The 25,019-nt window shown below is 38.8% G+C and overlaps 1 long non-coding RNA gene across 1 annotated transcript; it reads right to left on the reverse strand.

The window, feature by feature from the left end:
* Positions 1-643: 643 nt before the first annotated feature.
* Positions 644-22,109, reverse strand: LOC309647122. Its single transcript, XR_014255824.1, has 2 exons — positions 14,371-22,109; positions 644-14,021 (listed from the first exon to the last, which is right to left on the reverse strand). It is a non-coding gene; the product is annotated as an uncharacterized lncRNA (long non-coding RNA).
* Positions 22,110-25,019: the final 2,910 nt, after the last annotated feature.

Genomic DNA, 25,019 nt, shown 5'->3' on the forward strand with positions numbered 1-25,019 from the left:
TTCAACTGACCTTTTGTCAAGCACTGCACAGTCTTTCTCTCCCTTCTCATATCTAATATCATTATAAGAAACGTCATCATCTATGTTGATAATTCATCCACTCTCTTATTTTAACTTTCCTTCACCTCCCTGACTTCCCCAGACATCACACTCCACTCCTTTTCAGGAACATTTTCTAATATAGTCAATTGGAACCGCTCCATTCCTGAAATGAGTTTTCCCATATATAAAATTTTAACTGTCAGCCTTTCAGGCTTTGACCATGACTCCCTCTCCTCTGAGATTTCTCTCTGCCCTATTTCCACCAGGCCTGCTCTTTGGCTTTATTTGTCCTCTAAATCTCTGAAACTTTCCTTTGCTCCAGAAAAATTCCTGTCCTTCTCTTAGTTTTCCTTCAGCCCCTATTGAGCCTAGGTCCCTTGACACATCTCCAGTGAATCCTTAATGTCCTTGGGCTACATTTCTACTTGTATGCCCAGGCATACCACCAGGAGAAGGTGCCACAGCCCCATGAAATGGTACCATTACACTTTATACTCTTTAATGATATCAGCTAATCACACAGTGCCACATGGGGGTTCCTTTGTGTATTTCTGGACGTGTTCTCACCACTCTTCCTGAACTACATGCTTGTGTCCGCGCCCCCCCCTCCCCCTCCGCCGCCAAATCCATATGTTGAAACCGCAACCTTCAATGTGATGGTATTTGGAGGCTGGGATTTGGGGAAGTAATTAGGCTTCAATGAAGTCATTGGAGCTGGGACCGGGGTGGGTAATGATGGGATTAGTGTCTTTATGAGAAGAGGAAGGGACCAAAGCTCTCTCTCTCTGCCATATGAGGAGACAGCAAGAAGATGGCTGTCTGAAAGCCAGGCACATGTCTACCAGCAGCTTAATCTCAGACTTTCCAGCCTCCAGAACTGTGAGAAATGGTTTTATGTAAGCCACCCAGTTTATGCAATTTTGTTATAGCAGCTCAAACTAACTAAGACATCCCTTAACCAGTCTTTTCAAATTTTCTCCATCAGAATATTTTTGCTTCCCTCTTTTAAGGACAGAATTTGGTCCAGGTCATCTGATTCATCTCATTCTTTATTTTGTCAGATGAGGATTCAGAATATTCTTTATATGCTGATTACAGCAGAATCTGTTTTCTAGACCATATTTTTCTTCCTTTTGTATATTTCCACCAGTATATCCTGAACTGGACATCCAACATTCAATCTGTTATTACCTTGTAACCTTATTTTTTCTTCTGTGATCTTTCTACTATACTGTGTGACCAGCCTCTGGATGCCATTAGATTCTAGATGCTGAAGAACCAGAATGACTAGTGGAAACTTTTGTCTGATATATTCAGAGATCCTTATACAGACATATTACCATTTAAGAGGCAAATGAAAATCTTTTGACTCAAAACTTCTCATTCTCTCCATTAAGCAAGCAGGGGATGATAAACACATCATATACCAGCATTTGGGTTGTAATGAAATAACCATTATCCATCAGCCAATACTCGTTTTAAGATCAAGATGCTACATTCCAGCTATAAAGCAGACTTCTGCCATTAATGACTGTATGACTTTGTACAACTTATTTCTACTTTCCAAACTTTCAGTCGTGTGGAAATTAAGGGAACTGGACTAGGTGATCCCTGAAGTTTTATTTCAACATAAAAGTCATTTAAAATTAGTATTTCTATCATTTTAGATATTTAGTAGAGTGTTTAATGTGGGTTCCACACTGTAATAAGTCCTGTGGAAAAGTGGAGAAAATATAAAATATTGAGAGTCTTAGACCCTGCTTTTGGGGTAGAAATACAGTTTATTGGAGCACAAGTGAGGAAATCTGCATTCTAGTTCTAACTCTGGCACTAACTTTTTGAATATCTGAGGGAAAGTTATTCCCTTTGCTCGGTACTGCCTCAGTTTTCCCTTATATAAAATATGGATAATGAACAGTTGGTCTTTAAGTTCTATGATGCTATTGTCTAGCTACAAGAAAAAGATCAAGACATCAACTAATTCAAGAAGAAAACACAGTGGTACACAATTATCTCCCACAATCACTGAGCTGCTTCCAGTGAGGATACAGATGTTGAGTAGTTTATTCAGCCACCTCTTTTAGAATGCTTGCTTGAGCTCTGTGGGAGCTGAGCCAACACTTCAGTGTTCTTCACTCAATGGCCTGTCAGTTCCCCTTTTAATGGTAACATTGCACCCTCAATGAAGTGCTAAGGCATTTTTTTCCGTGCAAGATGAAAAGAGGTGGCCACAGAACTGGCACAACTTTGGGCTGCAGACATCCTTCCAAATCTCTTTCCTCTGAGGAGCCAAATGATTCATTCAGGAAACGTATGATTGCCCAGTGCAGAAGAAATTAGGAAGATTATCTCCCCTCACCTCCCTCAAGTTCCCCCATGCTCTTGATGTTTGCATTTTGGTAGTTCTCAAAAGGTTTAGTATCCAGTTTCTCAAATTTTCTTTCAGGAGTAGGGAGCATAAAATTGAAATCTAATTAATGCAGTGAATAAAAGCACATCCTCACTTCTGAAAACTTAATAATATTGAGGAATATATGAAAAAATATACTGTTCAAAGATATAGATGTCTATAGAAGAGGGGCTCCACCCTCTGCCTTTTTTTTTTTATAAATTTATTTTATTTATTTATTTTTGGCTGCTTTGGGTCTTTGTTGCTGTGCGCAGGCTTTCTCTAGTTGCGGCGAGCGGGGGCTACTCTTCGTTGTGGTGCACGGGCTTCTCACTGCGGTGGCTTCTCTTGTTGCGGAGCACGGGCTCTAGGCACGTGGGCTTCAGTAGTTGTGGCTCGCAGGTTCTAGAGCGCAGACTCAGTAGTTGTGGTGCACGGGCCTAGTCGCTCCGCGGCATGTGGGATCTTCCCGGACCAGGGCTCGAACCTGTGTCCCCTGCATTGGCAGGTGGATTCTTAACCACTGCGCCACCAGGGAAGTCCCACCCTCTGCCTTTAAAACCTCATCACTTTCCTGACATCTGTTCAGTAGCTTCCTGTTGTATTGGGTTTTGGGGCCAAAAAGCTCAGCTTCAAAAGCTTAGATGACCTCACTTCCCTGTCTTTCCTCTTCTTCCTGCCTCTTCACCTCTCTGCCACCAAGCGCATACATTCTTCCAACAGATCTCTGTTGAATGTCTAAGAAACTGCATGGTGTGACAGCAGTGGCATTGGATTAGGAAGAGGTGACTTGAATTCATGTTCCAGACCCAGATCTGTGACCATGGTAGAGTTGTTCTTTTCTCTGTGCTTCAGTCTCCCCATCTGTAACATTTTATTCCTCGGCCCATAATTAGGCAACCCAGTACAAACTGTGACAACTCTAATTGACCAGAAACTTTTTGAAGACAGAAATGATGGCTCTTTTATCTCTGTATTCCTCACCTCTAGCAAATGCCTTACTCACAGAAGGTATTCACGGTAAATTTGCAAAATGAATGATTTAGTGACTAATCCTGGGGCTTCCCACCCTGCTACAGCTAAAGCTGCTGAGAGCTTATGAGAGACAGACATTGGGCATCAGACAGAAGGAATACCTCTGACTGTAGCACAGCACACACATGCACACGCACACACACACCCCTCATGTAGGTACTCAACTGACTGCCCCTATCAACAAAACAAAACTGGCCTTTTCCTGTCTCACCTATTTCCATTAGATATAGATTTCTTCTTTATAGTGATCTATCCTTATGAATAATTATTTTCTGTGATTTTACATAAGAATATAAGAAGGTTGAAGACAGCCCTAATGTTGTATTTACCTGGGACTCATGTCCTCTGGGGATGAGTCTATGGGTAGCAAAATGCTAGTGATTGTGGAAATTATGAAAAGAAATCTAGCAAAAAGGAGGCTATGAAAGCCAGCTGGGTCATTTCCCCTAGCGATTCAACCTCCTTAACACAGATCTGCATATTTGAGTCCAAAAAAATAGGGTTCCATCCCAGTTATCAGATGACCATAACAAACTATAGCCAAGCTCCTTCAACATTACCAAAAAAAAAAAAATCTTCTTCCTGGCACATCCTAAGGGATGTTGACTCACCATGTAGCTTAAGCATTGGCTTTGAAATTAGATGGGTCTGGGTCCAAACTTAGCCCTGCCACTTTCTCAAATAGTGTTTTCTTGAAAGTCACTTAACTTTTCTGAGCTTGAGTTTCCTCATCTATAAGCAGAAGCTAATGTAATAATAATATACTTAATTGATGAAATAGTATGGAAAATCAAGGTGGAACTTTTGTTAAACTCTATCATCTTTTATGTGTTAATGATCAAAGGTGTAACTTTTGTTAAACTCTATCATCTTTTATGTGTTAATGATCATCATAACATTGGAGACAGTGGTCTTGTTTTGGGGGCCCTGCACTCCAACTGGGGAGCCCGGGTATAGTCTCATGAAAAGGCATGTTGAGGTGCAAGGAAACATTGCAGAGGATGCCGTGAGATGGCCGATTGAGTGCTATATGAATGGACAAAATCTATCAGGCTGTGTTTTCACAACTCACTGCTGTGCCTGGCTCTCAGGGAGCCATAGTCGCTTTAAGTAGCTGTCTAGGGGTCCATAAAATATTTAAGAGCTTTGTCTAGTCCCACACAGAGAGCTTTAAAAGTTTAAATGGACTTTATCCCAACCTCAGGTTTCAGCTGAACATCTATGCAAGGATTCAGTTTAGTATCTTTGAGAGATTAAGGGGTCTCCAGGGGGCTTCCTACTAGTCCCAGAATCTTGGGAGAGCAAAACACACTGGCTCCATTTCACAATTAAAGAGACAGATGCTCCAAAGTGATCTTCCACTGACATCCAGAGCAGGTTGGATGTCCAGGCCTGGTGCCAGCATTTCTCTTATTTGGTAAATGAGTGCTTGGACATCTTCCTAACTTCCTGCAAAAGGACTGCACAGCTTGATCCCTTGCAGACAAGAGACCATAAGCACATAATTGACATTGTTGAGTGAGACTGACAAAGACATATCTATAAGAGTGATATAGTCGTAAAAATTATTTATTGAGAGGTACCATAGGCCACAGACTGTGTTAATCCCCCTTGATACAATATTACTGACAAGAATGAGCGAGAGCTTTTTGAGCTAGGTATTTGATTTCTCAGTTTTCAGAGGAGGTAACAGACTCGGGGAGGTTATGCGACTTGCCCACAATTGTTCAGGGCTAGTAAGTGTCAGAGCCCAGACTCTGGCCCAAGTATTTATAATAATATGTATTATTATAATAATAAAAATGTAAGATATCAATGACAAGAAAAGCCATAAATGACAAGCCACTGTGCTTGAAATAGTATATGATTGAATCTTTATAACAATTCCATTCTTTAAGTACCGCCATCCTCATTTTATGATTGAGGAAAATGGGCTTTGAGAATTTTTAGGTACTTTGCCCAAGGTTATGCAGCTGGTGAGTGGTTGTCTCATTCCCAAGCGTGTGCCCTTTACACTATTCTGCACTGCCATTCAAAGAGAAAACGTAATTTATAGTCTCCCTAGGCAAGAACTTTGCCATTTCACTCAAGAGGAGGCTGCCTTGTAAGACATCTGTAGGATTTGTCTGATGGTGGAAGGGAGAAGTGGACTGTTTGAGCATGTCTGGGGAAAGGGCATGCAGTGAGGGATTTCCTATATCCAGAAGCCCTGCCATTTGGTTTGATGTTGAGGGTATTTGCCCAGATGGTTCTGAGGATAAAGAACAGCTTTTACTTCTGTGGTTTCAGAGCTCACAGCTCGAGTGAGGTCGATGACCATCAGATGTGAAGAAAACAGCATGGGCTTGGGAATCCAGTTCAGACCAGGGCTCACAAACCAGGCGCTTGCAGCCAGTCCCCGCTAACAGACAGATGGTTTTTATTTATGAAGACAGTGTGTGAACAAAATTGGAACTGGTTAACAACTTTTAAAAATCAAGAGATTGCATAAGAAAATCCAGATTCCAAGCTTCTTTTGAGGAAAAAAAAAAAAAAAAAAACCTCAAAAGCTCTGGTGGCTCTGGGCCTACACACCTGCACGGCAGTCGTCAGGCCCCTTGAGAAGGATGGACACTCCTGTTTGCTACAGTGTCCTCCCTGCCCACGTCACTCATTTAGGTTATTTGGTCCTGTAGATATTTGAGTTTGCCTCTTCTGTTCCAGAGCCAGCTCTGCTACTAGCTAGCTAGGGGAACACAGAGAAATCTCTAAATCTTTCTAAAAATAGGAAAGAATTTTGATGAGGTCAGCAGTTTTGCAAGTATTTTTGAGCCATGGATCACTTTCTGTTAATAAAACTTGCCCTTCGTATAATAATGCATATATGTGGACTCTAGAAAAATGGTATAGGTGATCTTATTTGCAAAGCAGAAATAGAGATGTAGACGTAGAGAACAAATGTATGGATACCAAGGAGGAAAGGGGTTGGGTGGGAGGAATTGGGAGACTGGGATTGACACATATACACTGTTGATACTATGTATAAAATAGACAACTGATGGGAACATACTGTATAGCACAGGGAACTCTGCCTAATGCCCTGTGGTAACCTAAATGGGAGGGAGTCCAGAAGGGACGGGATATCTGTATATGTATGGCTGGTTCATTTTGCTGTGCAGTGGAGGCCAACACAACATTGTAAAGCAACCACACTACAATAAAAATTAATAATAAAAAACCAAACAAAAATAAAAATTAAAACTTGCCCTTGAAACTCAAGGGTAGTACAGGTAAAAAGGTCTTTACAATGGCTGGAGAGGCCTGGATGCCAGTGCCACGCTCACCCCGACTCCTGGAAATAATCGTTAAAGGTGAAACGTAGTGCCCCCAGGTTCTAATCATTACAGACTTCAAGGCTCTAGAGTGACTTGTAAGGCTGCCTCAAAGCTGGGAGTGCAAGGATTGGGAGGTTATTCCGCACCAGCATCTACATACTGCCCTTTCTTGTATATCCGTGATTATTCATTGTCCTCTCATCTCAATTCTTTTTTCTGTTCCTTTTTCATTGTTTTCTTTCTTTCTTTTGTCTTTTTCTTGAAAGGGCTTAATTCGTTGTGCGTATCACACAATAATATTTTTCAATTATTTAAAATCAAGCTATAATTTACATGCAAAAACTTTACCATTTGTTTAAGAGTCTGTGAGTTTTAACAAATTTATACATACTGCCACCATCAAGATATAGAAGAGTTTCATCACCCCCCAAGTTTCCCCACGCCTGCTTGTAATCAATTCCTAGTCCCTGGCAATCACCAATCTGTTTTCCATCCCTATAGTTTTGCCTGTGCAAAAATGTTATATAAATAGAATTATGCAGTATGTAGCCTTTTGAATGTAGCTTATTTCATTTAGAATAATGCCTTTTGAGATTTATCTATGTCGTCATGAGTGTCAGCAGATCTTTATTTTTTACTGTTGAGTAGTAGTCCATTATATTGTTATAACACAATTTTTGCATCCGTTCGTCAACTCATGGCCTTTTGGGTTGTTTCTAACTTCTGGCAAAGAGGAATAATGCCATGACAAGTATCTGCATACAGGTTTTTGTGCAAACATCAGTTTTTATTTCACTTGGGTGTTTACCTAGGAGTAGGATTGCCAAGTCACGTATAGTATACATTTAACTTTATAAAAATCTGTTAAATTGGTTTCAAAAGTTGATGTACCATTTTGCTTACATATCAACAATCTATGAGAGTTTCATTGCTCCACATCCTCATGTCCTTGGAATTGTCAGGTTGTGGAGTTTTTTTGTTCACTGGCTTGTCATTTCAGTAGGCGTGTAATAGTATCTCATTGTGATTTTAATGTGCATTTCCCTAATGACTAATAATTTTTAAAACTTTTATGTAATTATTTGCATAAAATAATGGCTAATAATTTTTTAAACTTTTATGTAATTATTTGCATAAAATAATGGCTAATAATTTTTTAAACTTTTATGTAATTATTTGCATACATATCATCTGAGCTGAAGTGTCTGTTCAAATTTTTTGCTGATATTTTGTTGGGTTGTTTGTTTTCTTACTATGGGTTCAAAGAGTTCTTTATATTTTCAGGTCCTTTATTAGATACGGGATTTGGAAAAATTGTCTCCCAGTCTATGGCTTCCCTTTTCATCTTCTTACAGTATCTTTAGAGGAGCATACGTTTTTAATTTTGCTGAAGTCCAATTTAACATTATTTTTCTTTTTTAGATTGTGCTTTTGGTGTCATATTGAAGAAATATTTGCCTAATCTTAGTTTACAAAGATTTTCTTCTAAGTTTTCTTCTGGAAATGTTATCTTTAGGTATATGATTCATTGCGGACTAATATTTGTATCGTGTGTGAGTAATGGATAGAGGTGTCTTTTTGCACATGGATATATAAATGTTCTAGTTCAAAACACCATTCTTTTTTCAACGAATTGCCTTTGCACCTTTGTAAAAAATAATTTGACCGTATATGTGTGAGTCTATCCTGGACTCAATAATATTTTGAAATGAAGTATCTCCTACTTAAACATAGACATCATATAAATATATAGACCAGATTTCACTATGTGGCAGAGAGAATAAACAAAAAAAGGGGGGGAATATAAAACCTTCCATGGTCTCTATGAATAATGAGGAACCTGTAGATTATATAAGCAAAATTAGAAACATCCTTACCTAGGCATGGGAAGATCTGGATTAGAGTACCAGTTGCGCTACTAGCTAACTTCAAGAACTTTTGCAAGTGACTTATAATGTTTATATGCCACAGTATTGAGGAGGGTCATGTACACAGTTTAGTCTAGTATGAGAGACACAGTATACAAAAAAAATAATAAACAGTGCAATGATTATTAAAATATGATCTCTAGAATCCATTCTAGCTCTAAATTAGGAATCCAGCAAGGTCCAGTAGAATCAAGAGACCTAATTCTACTCCAGTGGTGGCCACTAGCTCTGTGGTTAAGCAGTAATGTACAACTTTTTGAACCTCAATCTCTTTATGTATAATATGGGGTAATTATGCCCCATCTGCCAACCACTAAAAGTACTCATGAAGAGTAAATAAAATTTCTTTGTGAATGTATTTTAATAATGCATGTTGTACCGAAGGAATATGAAAGGTCTTTATAATTATCTGGCTGCATGAAAAACAGAATGATGAAAGGGTGTTTAAAATAACATCTGGGTAACAAATTTGTCTTACACTTTGAAAAGTTTTAACTAAGTTATTTCTAACCAACTTACAAAGAAAAGTCCTGAACAGCAAATAGACTGTTCAGTTTGGAAAAGGTTAGACTGTAAATATCTGTGCCAGAATAACAGACTGAGTTTGTGGTCTGCAGAGAGCAGCAAGGACGGAGACACAACAGTGGGAAAACAGGTATTGTTCAAAGATAAAAGGAGGCATGTTCAAAAATTTTAAGAGCTTATTGGCACAAACGTGGATTCAGATTGGGCAGCACCAAACTGGAAGTGGTTAGGAGTGCTCTACTAATAGGAGGTGGGGGAAAGACTGATAGAGAAGAGAAAGAAGAAAAGAGTATTTGATTGGCTATAGCATAAGCGGTTGCCTTACATGGGAGAGTCCAGTTGGCTTTTTGTGATTGGTTGCCTTTAGATTTCAACTTCTTATCCTTGAAGTATTTACAGTCTTAGGTTTTGGTTTGTTCACTAAACTACTAAGGCATTAGAACAACCTCAGTCTAATGGCCTCTTTATTTAATTAATTCAACAGCATGAAGACATTATCCATAGGTCGAAGGTCCAGATGAACTCATTAAAAAAAAAAAAAAGTTTAAGGCAAACAATATGTTGGAGAACAGGTGTCAGAACACAGGTAGCATACATCATGGTGAGCAGAGGAAAAGCAATATTAATATTTAATGTTTTGAGTGTTTGCTATGTTTCAGGTACTGTTCAAAGCACTTGACATGTGTTAACTATTTCAATGCTCAGAACAGTTCTGTGCCAAAAGGTACTATTATCGCTCAATCCACTTCCATTGTAGATGAACAACCAGAGCAACAGGAGGTGAGGTGATGCCCTGGACTTGCTCTGTTTGACTCTCCAGTGGTACACGCTCTCTCTCCTGCTCTGTTCACCATCTCCTCCACCTGTGGAGCAATATGCTTCCACATGCTTCCTTGCCCTTTGACATCCAGTTGGGTTCAAAGCCACAGAAAGCCTCAGCTGGAGACCTGAGGGAGGAAGAAATTGTCATGCATCCCTCCCTGTAGAGTCATGTAACTGACTGCATCCCTCAACCTTCGATGCTGAAAGCTCAGCCTCTGCACTGGTGCCAAATCAAATCTCAGAGACAGAGTTTTGGGTGAAATAGAAAAGAAGAGCTTTTTTGCTTTGCCAGGCAAAGGGGGACACGGCAGGCTCCTGACCCAAAAAACTATGTGTCCCAACCCAGGAAGCTTTGGTGAGGAGTTTTATAGCAATTGGTTCAAGGGCAGGGTTGCTGATAAGATTAGAGTGTGTGCAGGGCCTGCACTCTTTCAATCTGGCTTCAGGTGTTCTCCTGATAAGCTTCTCTGGTTCTCGAGGCTATCAAATCATGACCTTCTCTCTGGAATGAGGATTGCTTCATCTTCCGTTTGTTGGAGGTTTTAGTTCTATAAAGAGCTCAAAGATGTTGTTATGTGTATCCCTTGAGGGGGAACCACGACCCTGCCCCAAGGCTGCACTATTGTTTCTTGAGTGTTCCTCCCTTGTCTCTGCATCCCCTCCCTTCCCTGATTAGCAACTGTTTGAATCTGCCCTTTGGAACTCAGGGAAGGTCATGGAGGCTGCAATCTGTTCCCTACAAACAAGAAATGGGGGACACAGAAAGGCTTACGTGCCCAGGAGCCCCCCAGGGCCCTGCTTGGTTTCACCTAGGGACGCAGGGTCCCTTCTCTTTGGACAGTTCTCTTTGCCTCTTCTCCTTGTCCCTTCAGGTTTTAGGGTGGTAAAGAAAACCACCTAGTAGTAACCCTGGGGTTCTGCACAATCCTTTGTGACTTTCTTACTCTCAACCCATACTTTGTAAATAGTTTTTACATTAAATTCCTCTCTAGTTATCCAATTTGAGTCTGTCCTCTCTTCTCTCACCAGACCCCATAGATAAAAGTAACTTGTTAGAGGCAGTCCTGCTAGTAGAGCAGGGATTTAAACCTAGGAATCTGACACCAGAGACTCTACGCCTCTAAGAGAGAAAGTCAGCAATCAAACAGGCGCTCACTTGGTGTCTGAGGGCAAGATGAAACATTTTTCATACTTTAAACAGGCAAGAATTAATTCCAACTATGATGAAGGCACTGCTTAAGTGCTGAGTAGAAAAAAATCAGTAAAATTCTGCTTTCAAAGGGCTCGTGGACTAGCTGTGTAGATAGACAATTTTAATACAAGATCACAGAAGAGGAACGTAGGATCTCTGGAAGAAAGCAAAAGAATGTAGTGGCTGGAGCAAGCTTAGAGGGCATGTGACATTGTGTAAACAGATTTAGTGATCCTCTAAGCTTTTTGGATGAGGGCTTCCAAATGCAAAGCACTGCTTAGAGAAAGGCGATTATTTTCTTTTAATGTAATAAGATTTCACTTAGGCCATGACAGATATATGTTCTCTTTTAAAGTTATGAAATAATTGAAGCAAAAATAATATAATCAAAATCTACCCCAATCGTATGAAACAATATAACTATATATATGAATATCCTTCCTATATAACTGATTATACAGGACATAATGTACCCTGCCTTTTTCATTTTAGAATATATGATGATTCCTTTCACACTGAGTTATTTTTATATTTTTGCAGAAGCGACCATAGTTTGCCTGCAAAATTGCGTTTTTTTTCTAGTTCAGTATTTAACCTATGATTTAATTTGACAGGCGCCCAACTTTTCTGGAACATATCCTCAGCATTAGAGGAGTTTTGCCAGTATTTCAGGAAAATTTCCACGAAGCTGTGTCTACTTAAGACAAATGTTTCCAGCCACAATAAATTATAGGGCCACAAAAATATCAAGCATCTTCCAAAGACTGCCTTTTGGCCTAATAAGGCAGATTCAAGTCCTTTATCTACACACTATTAGTTCGTGGATAACCCGTTCTTGGGAGGCCCAGTCATGGGCTTAATAATAAATAAGATAATAATACATATAGGAAACAGGGAATGTTCATTGGTTCAAGCATCAGCTTTTCATCTGTTCATTCCTTCACTTACTTCTTCATTTATTCAACAAATATTGAAGAAGTGTTTCTACAATTCCGGTCCTGGAATGGCTTTTGGTTTGGGCTGTGCTGAGCCCAAGCTTGAGATTGTATGTGATGTGCTTTCCAACGCTTGGTCTGTAGACTTGGTTCTGGAAACATCTGTGTCATCTGGCATTGAACACTTGAAGCATTTCAGACTAAATACTTTTTCACCAAGGCTACACCTCCCTGTCTCCATTTTCTTTATTGCTCCTAATGCTAATCTGTCACAAACTTGTCAAGCCAATAAGCAACAATGGTAAAAAGTTATAATTCCTTATATCTTTCTTTGGTAGAAAGGCTAATTGTTAAATAACTTTTGGATTAAAGAATTTTTAAATTTCTGCTTAAAATAAGAATAAAGTTACAGTGTTTCATAGGCTAGAACTAACTCCAATGTTAAGAAATACATAATACCTTAAAATAGTTCCCTTATTTCTAGCTGTGTTAAGAAGAATAATGACACCCCTCCCCCCGCAAAGATGTCCATGTCCTAATCCCCAGGACCTGTTAATATGTTATGTTACATGGCAAGGGTAGGAATTAAGGTTGCTAATCCTCTACTGTGAGTTGGGGAGATTACTCTGGATCATTTGCGCGCCCCCAGTGTAATCACAGGAGTCTTTATAAGTGAAGGAGGGAGTCAGGAGTCAGTGATGCAATGTGAGAAAGACTTGGCTAATTTTGGCTTTGAAGGTGGAAGAGAGCCATAAGCCAAGGAATGTGGGTAGAATCTAGAAGCAAGAAAATGGACTCTGCCCGAAAGCCTCCTGAAAGAAAGCAGCCCTACATCTTTATTTTAGCTCAGTGGCACCCATTTTGGACTTGTGACCTCTAGAAGCGTAAGATTAAAAACTGTGTGTTTTAAGCCACAAAGCTTGTGGTAATATTTTACAGCAGCAATAAGAAACTAATATAGTAGTTTACTGAGAATTTGTTGTTTTTTTAAACCATGAATTGTTTATGAATTTTATAACATTTTGTATCTATTAAGATGTTCATTTATTTTTACTCCTTGACTCTGGTCATGTAATGGTTTACTTTGATTGTGAGATGTTAATCTAACCTTGCGTTATTTGAATTTTAATTATTGTAATCAGCCTTTTTATAGAAGATTGGATCCAACTTGATAATATTCTGTTTGAGAATTTTGCATCTATGTCCATAATCTTTGCCTCCTTTTGCACACTAACTTAAACTTCCTTGTACGTAATGCATTATTTGCAGACGTTGTGAGTGTCAATACAGTATAAAAGTGAGGATTTGGAGTCTTGCTTATGTCTGAATCCTATCGTTGCTATATATCTGTTGTATGATTTGGGTTAGGTCTCTAGCCGAGCTTTATACCACAGTATCCCCAAGCTAAATAAGGGTAATAATAAGACCTAACTCTTACGATTAAATGGATTAAATAAGATAGTCCAAGCATTGTTTCTGGAATGTATAAAAGTCCAATATCTATTATTTTGAATATTAATATTATCAGTACAAGGAAAAAATTCAAGGTGATTTTCAACTATTATACAAAATTAGTCCCAGCAATTTATCGCTCATACTCTGCTTACCTAATCTCTATTTGAAACTTCCTCTTCGAATCTAGTGTAGAAGCCTGGCAGTTGGTGCTTTGTGTACCAGATTCAGTCAGATACCTGATGTGAAAAGGAAACTGAAGAACATAGTCTTTCTTTAAAAACATGTAGAAATGCTTTTCTCAATGAAATCCTCTATTTTGGGGGGAGGGAGCAGCTTCTTTCAGGTTTTCTGAATTCTGTATCACCAGCCACATGATGAGCAGCCCTCATGGAATATACTTTCACTATTTTTTTTTTTTTTTTTTTTTTTACAGTTTGGGAGGATACTTTTTTTTTTTTAACTTTATTTATTTATTTATTTATGGCTGTGTTGGGTCTTCGTTTCTGTGTGAGGGCTTTCTCCAGTTGCGGCAAGTGGGGGCCACTCTTCATCACGGTGCGCTGGCCTCTCATTATCGCGGCCTCTCTTGTTGCGGAGCACAGACTCCAGACGCGCAAGCTCAGTAATTGTGGCTCACAGGCTCAGTTGCTCCGCGGCATGTGGGATCTTCCCAGACCAGGGCTCGAACCCGTGTCCTCTGCATTGGCAGGCAGATTCTCAACCACTGCGCCACCAGGGAAGCCCTACTTTCACTATTTGGTAAAATAAAAATGAAGTTACGAAATTGACTCCTAGGTTATTTCTTTAAATTCTCTCCAGACCTAGTCTTACTTTCATGCTTTGATCTTCATTTTGAAATCTGGATTGGAGAAAAAACACATACATAGCTATATGAACTCTGATTTAGCATGACAACCTCATTGGTGATACAGGAGGAGAATAGATTCTCTATAAAGCAAAAAAAAAAAAAAATCATATGACTTTTTTTCCCTCTATAGAACAATCCAAAATTGTGCATTCCAGGTTTCATAAATCAACTTTATGATATCAGTGTCAGGCTTCTTCTATCTCCCATCCTTAGGATGTGGTTTAACCACATGATTCGAGATGGCCATGTGATGTTCAGCTAACAATATCCACCTTTCAAGCAGCAAAATGGAGAACAAGGAAGAAGAAAACTTGTCTCTCCTTTTAACAAGAGTCCTCCAAAGTGGCACAAAACATGATTCTGTAACTTGATTTTAATGGAAATATCTTAGATACATGGCCATAATTTACATAAAGGGAAGCAGTAAAGTGTAGTCTTTTATCTAGGTGGCAATATGACCAGCTGTAAATGAAGGTTAGGTAACTAAAGAAGAATATACAATGGTTATTAGAAGGGAACTAATAGTTACCTTCCACACATATTAATATCTAGGTCTTCCAGACTCACTCACCTACTCCAGCGCATGGCCCTGGGCTCAAAATTAGGAAGGATGGAATTGCCTGTTCACATTATCTTCTTTTTTTTAATTAAAAATATTGCATGCAAACTGTTTCCAAACTAGAGGAAAAAAATAATCCCAGAAGTCTAAGGTGGTACGCAATGCAATTATTTTTCCCTTTCCCTGTTCAGATTCACAGACCTCCAATTCTATTAACATCTTTTTCAAATATTTTTTGTATTCATCCAGAAAATTTTTTAACCCATGGAAATGTACCCCACAAATTTTCCTGACCTTTGTATTTTTGTTTAAATAACATTGTATTTTGTTTAAGCGTGTGTTCTTTAGAGGTCAGATAGAACTCAACTATGAAACTACCTTGCTCTGGTTCATCTTTATTCCTGAGTATACCTTTAATCATCTTTCTAATTTCATTATCATTGATCTGTTCAAATTTTCTGCTTCTTATTGAAGACATTTTGGTAATTTCCCCTAGATTTATAAATGTTATGGAGTCTCATGGAACATATGCTTAAAATTACTTTAATCTCTTTGTTCTTAATATTGCATAACTTCTATCTCTGTCATTCATCAGGTTAGCAAGTTAAATAGAACAATTTATCTATTTTTGTAATTATCTTTAATGAACTTTTTTTTAAATCCTACTCATAATTTTTTACTTTGTTTTTGTTAAAACATATCTTGGAGATTATTCTATATTGGTATATGCAAATCTAGCTCATTTTTTTCTTACATATATATGTTATTTCATTTTAAAGCTGTGATATAACCTTTTTAACTAGTTTCTTATTAGTAACTGTGGATCAAGGGGGAGAGTTGTTTACCAAATCTGTTTATTTTGCCTCTGAGTGAACATGTAGGCTACATTTTCTAGATTCCCTTGTGAGTGGGTGCGGCCATGCAACTGATGTCTGGCCAATGGAATGTAGGCAAAATTTACATAAACCTTATCCTCACTTGATGAATAACATATGTAACTACATTTCCCCCCTCTCTTTTGGAGATCTTAGAAGTCCAGTATTAAAGATGGTTGGAGCCACACAATGGAATCAAGCCACATCCCTGAATTACTATTTGGAAGAGTGTCCCCTACCAATTAAGAATACCCTATATTGACTACATGAGTGAGAAATGAAATTCTGTTGCAATAAGTTCTTGTGATCTATGGGTTAATTTAGTTTATCTGATTAAGACCACATCCCTATAACTATACACAAACAGGACAACAAAGTACATTCTTTTATCCAAGACTTTGGATAAAATCAATTTCTGGAGAACATTGTTGATCAAAATGTATTCAGTTTCAAAGATATGTCTAAAGAGCCCAAAGCAATTTATGCCTTTACAACAATTCCAACAGTATTCTACACTATCAAATTACTTGATCCTTGCCAGTCTGATTGTGAAAAGTGGTAGCTAATAGTTGTGAGCTAATAGCTGAGGCTGAGCATCTTTCCATGCTTGTGACTTTCATGAATTGCTTACAATTCTTTGGATACATGGACTGCCCACTTACATCATTTTTCTGTTTGCTCCTGAGTTTTGAGTCATTTTCTTGGTGATTTGTAAGTGATTTCATACATCAAGATTTTAAAACATCCTAATGTTCATACATCATAAAAATTAACTCCTTTCTCTTCATGTGCTGCAAATGATTGTCTCTAATTTTCTGTTCATCTTTTGACTTGGATTACAGCTTTACCACAAAGAAATCCTTTCAAATTATTAATTAGTCAAATTTATTTTTTTTTCTTTGGGTCACATTTTCTTATAAAGGCCTTGCCTTATTTTCTAATGATACTCTTGTGGTGGTCATATTTAACTTCAAATGCTTCGTTTAAGGTAAATGGAAGCTAGAAGGTATAGCTTAATCTTTTTTTTAACCAAATGACTCATCAGTTGTCTAAACACCCCTTATTATTCTTTTCTCCATTGACTTCAAATGCTTTCTTTATCATATCATATATCATATTTCTTTATCTTTATCATATATCATATAGACTACATGTCTCCACACATATGTAGTCTATTGATAGACTCCCTATTCCCTGTGATTGAACAGCTGCTATTCATAGACCAGAACAAAACATTTACATTTGTTATAGCGTTAAAGCACACTTAAATATTTAGGTTAGGCTTAGATTCTCTTCATTCCCATTGTGCTGCCTTTGATACCTATTCTTATTTTTCTACTTACTTCTAAAAACCTCAATTGATATTTTTATTGGACTCATATTAAACACATAGATTATTAAATGTATATATTAATAGAGAAGTAAAAGCTTTATATCGCTGTCCGTTTTTAAGAAAAATTTTTGTGTAAGTTACTCTTAATATATCAGTCTCCTTAGAATTCTGTTCTAATTTTTGAAAATAGATTTTCATTTTTCTTTTCTAAGTGTAAGGTCATTTCACATACAAATAATGACAATTTTATCTTCTTTCCAATATTTAAAATTATTTAGCCTTCTTGACAAGAGTCATCGACTACTACTTTCTAGAACAAAGTTAAATAATGGTGAGCTAGAAGTCAACTTTGCCTTTTAGCAAAGGCAGATTTTCCTTTTGCCTAATTTTAGCAGGTGATGTTCTCTTTCTGTTTGATTCAAGTGGAACTATGTCTGGAAAATATTCTTCAGAGTTACTGATTGGGAGGTAACCATTCCTTAGACTCAGGGTAAACAGTGTTTTCTTTTTATTTCTTTTTAATCCTTTTGTCACTTTTGGTTCCTTTTGATAAGTTTTGGAGAGAGAAAATATGTAAACATGCATCTACTCTTCACATTTCCTGAAGTCCAAGTCTTTTCATAAATCTTTTTGAAGCATTTTATTATTCCTGACATCTTTTACAAGAAATAATTAGATGGATAGCTCACAGATTGTTTTGGGAATCCCAAACAGGAAGCCCATTTGTGTTTAAAGCTGAAATCACCCATGTAATTATATTTATGTCAGCCTGCAAGCAGAGAGTTTCTTAATTATTATTATTGATGACTTCTACAGAGGATTTCCTGAGAAGCCCACATATGTTCTGAATCAATTGCATTGTCTCTAGTTAGTCCCCAAAATACCGTGACTGAACCCAAATCAGGGAGCCTAGGTAGAGGCTGGCTTCACGGCTAATTCATCTCCTTCAGGGGAAGTCAACTGACTACCAAGACTCAGAAGTGGTGCTTTGAGCAACAGGAGCCTCGGGCATGTGCTTTCTGCTTGTGAAAGAAGCAAAGAGAGGATGTAGACCCTGTGAACTTTCTGTCTCTCAGTGGGAAGGAAACTGGAGGCATTTGGTTCCTCTTACTAGAAGATGCCAAGGTATCTGGCCATGACCTCTGTGCCTGAGAAGAGCAACACAGAAGTCTGTGTGGAACGTGGGGCTGTCTGACTCTTGAGGTTTCCTGTGATAGAAAGTTAATTTAGGGCCTGAAATCCAAGGAAGATCAAGTGCCCAATAAGTCAAGGCCTTGTGCTAGGTGCATTTAAAGGGATTGAGATGCAGTCTCTTTTCTCATTGACTTTCTAGTTCGGTTGGTGATAAAAAGATAGTTTGAGTCAAGCCAAAGAGTTTCTGTTCAGCATTGCCTAAGAGGCACTAGACTGGTCACAAGTGTATGGATGCTAAAAAGACACAAGTATTTGAGTGTGAACAAGACGCAGAAAAAAACAGGTCTGTATTAGAATCCAGAGAGGAAGCTGGAAATGAAAATAGACAGAAACAGTGTAACAAGTACTAGGATTGCAATAATGAAGAAGTAGTGTGAAAACATAGAGGGCTAGATAACTCAGTTTGTATGGAGTAATTGAATGTTTCACCAAAAAAGAAAGGTGGTCCATGGGATGTCTTGAAGGGTGTGTAAGAGATATGCAAAGAAGGCTCAAACGGATTTTCTAGATAAAGGGAATATGAACAAAGTAATAAAAGATAACACTTCCTATGATCCGGTTGCAAGCTGGTCACTATCTTAAGCATTTTAAAGTGTATTAATTCATTTTATCCACACAACAACCAGCTGCAGAGTGATTTGAGGTCAACTGTGAGGAGCACATCGTGGTTACTGTGTGAAATGTGAGGTGGAGGGTTGGATGCAGGAGCTGAGGCAAAGAGGCAGGTAGGATGCAGGTCATGGAAGCTTAAGCAAATATTTGGGTTCACATGCATGATGGTATAACAAACAATACTGAAGAACATGCATTGAGGGTCAATGAAGTACTCTAATGATGCAGATACTTGCTGAGGAATGTTCTTATTTGTAAAACGGGAAAGATAAATTATCTTTTCCCTGTCTACTTAACGTGATCATTTTGAGAACCAAAAATGAGCCTATAAACACGAAAGTGCTCCATGAAATATCAGGTCCCATGCAAAGGTGGACTCTTACGATTTGTAGAGGAGGATAAAGGGCAAGAGGAGTTCATTTTCCTAGGGATACAACAGCAAGTGTTTTGTGGGGAGAACTACATAGTGTCCAGATACCCTGAGAAGTTGCTCTTATCCCAAAAGTTTTGGCTGTAGTCTGGACTCCCTCTGAAAGGAAAGAAAAGTGTTGGCCCTCTTCAGGTTCCAAGATCTTTCTCTCTGAAGATAGTGCGAAGAACTTACATAGTTCAATCTGATTATTTTCTGTTAAATATAAATGCAGGGTAGGCAAGCCACCAATCCATTTCAGCTTGGAGAGTGAAATCAGCACTCACAGAAGAGGTTGCCAGCAAGCATTTACAAGGCTTCCAGACATAACTCGGTTAATCAATTAACAAAATGGATTGTCATGTCTCATATTGGTTTGGCAGTGTGCAGCTCACAGAGTTCTTCTTCAGGCACTCTCCTCCTGGTCAATGGTCAAACTAACTTTCATTGAGGGTCTATAATGTATGAAGTGCTGTACATAAAGTATCTACAATCCATGCAACGGCCCTGTCCTCAAGGTCACCTCCCCAGAAGGGAGCAGATTTGGAATTCAAAGCCCATGTCTGTCTAACTGCAAAATCTATTTTCTTTCTGTCAAACCACATTGTTTTGCACACTTACAAAGACTGTGGTTCCAAATTGGAGTCAAAATATCCAAGAGTTTTATTCCCTCTCTGCTTCTTTCTAAGTAAGATTTTGGATAAGGCTATCCAATGTCCTAGGTGTCAAGTTTTTTTACATCTGCAGTGAAAGGATTGGACATAATTATCTTTAGTATTGCCTTTCCCTCCAACGGTCTATGAGTCCTTGGTTCATAGTATGTACATCAGTGCAGAAGGGATACAGCTCTGCTCACCCCCATGCCTCTCCGCCAGCCAGCCAATCAGCTGAATCAAGCCTGGCAACCAGTGAGGTGACAGAGGTCACAGCCAGGTCTCCCCAAAACCCAGTATGTGAACCTCAGCTAAGATTTTCCATGTGTCCTTACCCACAAGGGATAAGAGAAGAACAAACACAATCTAAGGAAAACTTCAGCACATTAAACTCTGCACCTGATTGGGAAATGTACAGAGTTTTAAGATTCCTTTCAAATGAGACTTAAGAGGCTGACAGCCAGAAAACTAAAATCTTAAGCAGACATAAGATGGAGAAGACAGGTCTGAAAAAACTGGAGTAAAAATATTTGAAACTAAGAATTGGGAACAGCATCTGAGGAAAAGATGAGGCACACATATAAACTCTTTTGCACAAGTAGGTATCTCATATAGAAAAGCTAAGAATTTCTGGTATTCATGCAACACCTCCCCTTCCAGAAAGTTCAAAAGGCTAGGCAGTCACACCGGACTTCAAATGCAACTGCAGTGAATTCTAATAAAGAAGGGATGTACTGACCTGGAATTCACTCCTCTCAGGGGCATCACTATCCAGAGGAAATGCTTTCAGCATGAACATTCTGGATGCACTAAACTGTGGTAAGATCCAGGATCACTGTGCTCAGGAAGGGAAGCTCTTAACAGCAAAAACTTCTCAGAAAGGTTGTTTCTTTCCCTCCCATCCTCCAGCCATTTTCTCCCCAGAGTTAAATGATACAAAGTCAAATGATACCTATTAATTACTCAAGTGGTGACCACTAAAAGCAGGGAAACACTCATTTCAATATATATTGATGGAGAAACGTCTTGATGCTTTATTATTATGCCTCTCCTAGTGTTATTCTTTCAACATCCTATAATGGAGGATAGACATTAGAGGACAATTTGAGAGCTAAAGTTTTAAAGGTATGATGGTGGAGGAAGGGAAACACGAACGAAGCACCTACTGTATATGTCAGGCATCCTATAAGGTGTATTCTGAAATCATCACACGACTTTATGAGGTGGGTACTATGCTCATGCGGTCCAGGTGAGCAAAGCAAGGCTCAGAGAACTTGATGTGAGTAGTTCAAGTCTAAACCTTTTATGGTATCACTGTCCTCACTATGTAGTCCTGGGTGAAATAATAATTTAATCTCTCACTCTATCCTCAATAACTTGTGCTTTGGCAAAAGTGGAATTACTAGCAATTCCCCGAATTGGTCCTTGTCTCTCATGCCTTCATGATCTTTGCAAATGTTTATACCTTTGGTCAGATGAGTCCTTCCTGGATACCTCCATTGCCTGTCACCAGCCCTCTGGTGAACCTTTGCTAACTCCCTTAGAGGGAGTTCCCTATGCTCCCACTTCATGAATTTATTATACAAGGTACAAAATGGCATTGCAATTATCTGTTTTGTGTCCATAACCCGATGAGAATTAAACTCTCCTTTGAGGGCAGGACTGTGTTTTTGGTTTTTTTAAAATTTACATAGCTCTGTGGCACCCAGCATAAAGTAAGCACTCATTAGAACTTTGTGATAGGGAGGAAGGGACATTGGGAGGAGAAAATAGGAAAGGGAGGAAGGTTGGGAGGACCAAAAAAGAGGTGATGATGGAAAGTCAGGAGGATAGAAAAAGGGGAACAAGAAAAAAGGAAGATCAGAGAAGAGAGGAGAATGAATGGAGAGAAGGAGGAAAGGAAGGAAAGAGGAGAACAGAAGGAGAGAGGTGAAGAAAAGAGAGACGCAGACATAGAGAATGGACATGTGGACACGGTGGGGGGAGGGGAGGGTGGGAAGAACTGGGAGATGAGGATTGACATATATACACTACCAGGTGTAAAACAGATAGCTAGTGGGAAGCTGCTGTATAGCACAGGGAGCTCAGCTCGGTGCTCTGTGGTGACCTAGGTGGGTGGGATGGGGGAAGGTGGTGGTGGGAGGGAGGTTCAAGAGGGAGAGGATGTATGTATACATAGAGCTGATTCACTTAGTGGTTTTACAACAGAAACTAACACAACATTGTAAAGCAACTCTACTCCAATAAAAAATTATCTCTTAAAGCATAAATTATCCCAGTATTTAGTAGCTAAAACAGTAAGTATTTCCTCACAATCTTTGGTTCAGGAATTCAGAAGTGGCTTAGCCTAGCAGTCCTGGCTCAGTCTCTCAAGAGGTTTCAGAGTGACCACTGGAGGTGGATCATTCGGAGGCTCAGCTGTGGCTGGAGGGTCCACTTCCAGGATGACTCGCTCACATGGCTAGCGAGTCGGGGCTCTTCGCTAGCAGGACACCTCAGCTCTTCACCATATGGACCTCCAAAGGGATGCATCAGAATCCTCATTATATAGCTGGTGACTTCTCCACAAAGCAAGCGATCCAAGGAAAAGAAGAGGAGGAAGCCACAAAGCCTTTTATGCCCTAGTATTGGAAGTCAAACCATCATTTCTGTAATGTCCTGCTGGTTGTACAGATCAGCGCTATTGATTGTGGGAAAACATTACACAAGGGCAGGAGGCAGGGAACATTGGGGACCATCTTGGAGAGACGGTTAATGTAAACATAGATTTTTATGACAGAACCTGTGATCATCCGAAAACACTCCAGTACCAATACAATTATATGCTTATAGTTCTTTTAAAAATATTAGGAAATATAGAAGGGGATCATGGTTTTTGGAGGAAAATGTAATATAAATTATAAAGAAATGGATAAATGTTCTGTAACCCAGAGCATCATGTTTTCAGCAGATAAATAAAGGCTAATCCTGTGTAATATTCCAAATAAGCTGGGTTTGTTCACTTGATCAATTTCCCTGTCTCCCAGAAAAACTTCTAGACTCTCTTTATGGATGAAAAATCTTGCAGTATCACTACAAAAAACTAGTGTGGTAGAAAATAAATATGCAGATTCTTTGGAGCAGGCAATAGTCAACTTGACTTTGGATTTAATGACCTATTGACTGAGTTCTCTGGGTAAATTTCCTGAGTTTCCTTCAGCCTCAGGCCTCTATAAATTATGTATAGGGTCCTATAGGGTAGTTTTGAGATTGCGTATCATAGTAACTGTTAACTGTCTTGAGCAATTCCTGAAGCATAATAGGTGCTATGTGTTTCACTCTTTCCCTTATTTCAGATGAAAAACGAAAACAGAAACAGTTAGAGGTCTTGTCAACCACAGTGACAAATATCCAGATATTTGAGAATATTGGGGTGCTTACGATTACGTAAGGTGGAGCATCACAATAGTCACGTTGTTTTTACTTTTTGTTTTAGGTGATTGTGGAATTTTGCCAAGAGAGCTACATTTTCACAATACAAAATCAGAAAGGACAGGAATAATGTTAATAGTGAAAAAGCCAAAGCAACCTTGAACTTGAGAGTTTCAGAGGCCTTAGTGATTTTAGTATAATGCTTTCAATGCTGGCCTGCTCACACTAGTACCACCTGGGGAGCTATTAAAGATAGTACGTGTCAACCCCTTTCCAAGAAATTATCATTGGATTTTTCTTGGGTGGTTTTTCGAAGTTCCCCAGATGATCTTAATGGTCAGCCAGCTGGAGAAGTACTGATCTAGCACAACTCTCTCATAGAACACATGAGAACACTGAGGTCCATGATTCCAAACTCTTACCAAAGCCACACTCAGGTTTATTTATTTTTTTAAGTTATACGTATTTGGCAAACAAGTATTGAAGTTATACTAGAAACTAAATGCAGGATAATTTTTTTTTAACATTTTTATTGGAGTATAACTGCTTTACAATGGTGTGTTAGTTTCTGCTGTATAACAAAGTGAATCAGCTATACATATACATATATCCCCATATCTCCTCCCTGTTGCATCTCCTTCCCACCCTCCCTATCCCACACCTCTAGGTGAACACAAAGCACCGAGCTGATCTCCCTGTGCTATGCAGCTGCTTCCCACTAGCTATCTATTTTACATTTGGTAGTGTATATATGTCCACGCCACTCTCTCACTTCGTCCCAGCTTACCCTTCCCCCTCCCCGTGTCCTCAAGTCCATTCTCTCCATCTGCATCTTTATTCCTATCCTGCCCCTAGGTTCTTCAGAACCTTTTTTTTTTTTAGATTCCATATATATATGTTAGCATACGGCATTCGTTTTTCTCCTTCTGACTTACTTCACTCTGTATGACAGTCTCTAGGTCCATCCACCTCACTACAAATAACTCAGTTTCGTTTCTTTTTATGGCTGAGTAATATTCCATTGAATATATGTGCCACATCTTCTTTATCCATTCATCTGTCGATGGACACTTAGGTTGCTTCCATGTCCTGACTATTGTAAATGTTTTTTTTTTTTTTCAACATTTCATAGTTTACTAAAGCATCTTCAGTATCATTAATTCTCTTGATTTTCAAAGCTGACTTTATAAGTTAAATTGGAGGGAACATTAACTCCATCTCATAATAAGCAACCTGAGGCTTAAAGAAACAAGGCAGATGTTGCCAGGAATGAATCAAAAAAGCAGCAGTGGCAGAGAGCCAAAGCAAGTCTTCTAACTCCAAATTCTTTATTTCTTTGCATGCACACACACAAGTGTTGCTCAGCTTCGGTAATGTATAGTCTCTCCCCTCTCACAAGTCCTGATACAAAATGAAATGGTGTGAACTGCAGCAAAGAGAAACCAAAAGTTCCAAATGCAAGGGCTGT

Source organism: Balaenoptera physalus (assembly GCF_965194825.1).
Source record: "Balaenoptera physalus genome assembly, chromosome: 17".
Classification (NCBI taxonomy): Eukaryota; Metazoa; Chordata; class Mammalia; order Artiodactyla; family Balaenopteridae; genus Balaenoptera; species Balaenoptera physalus.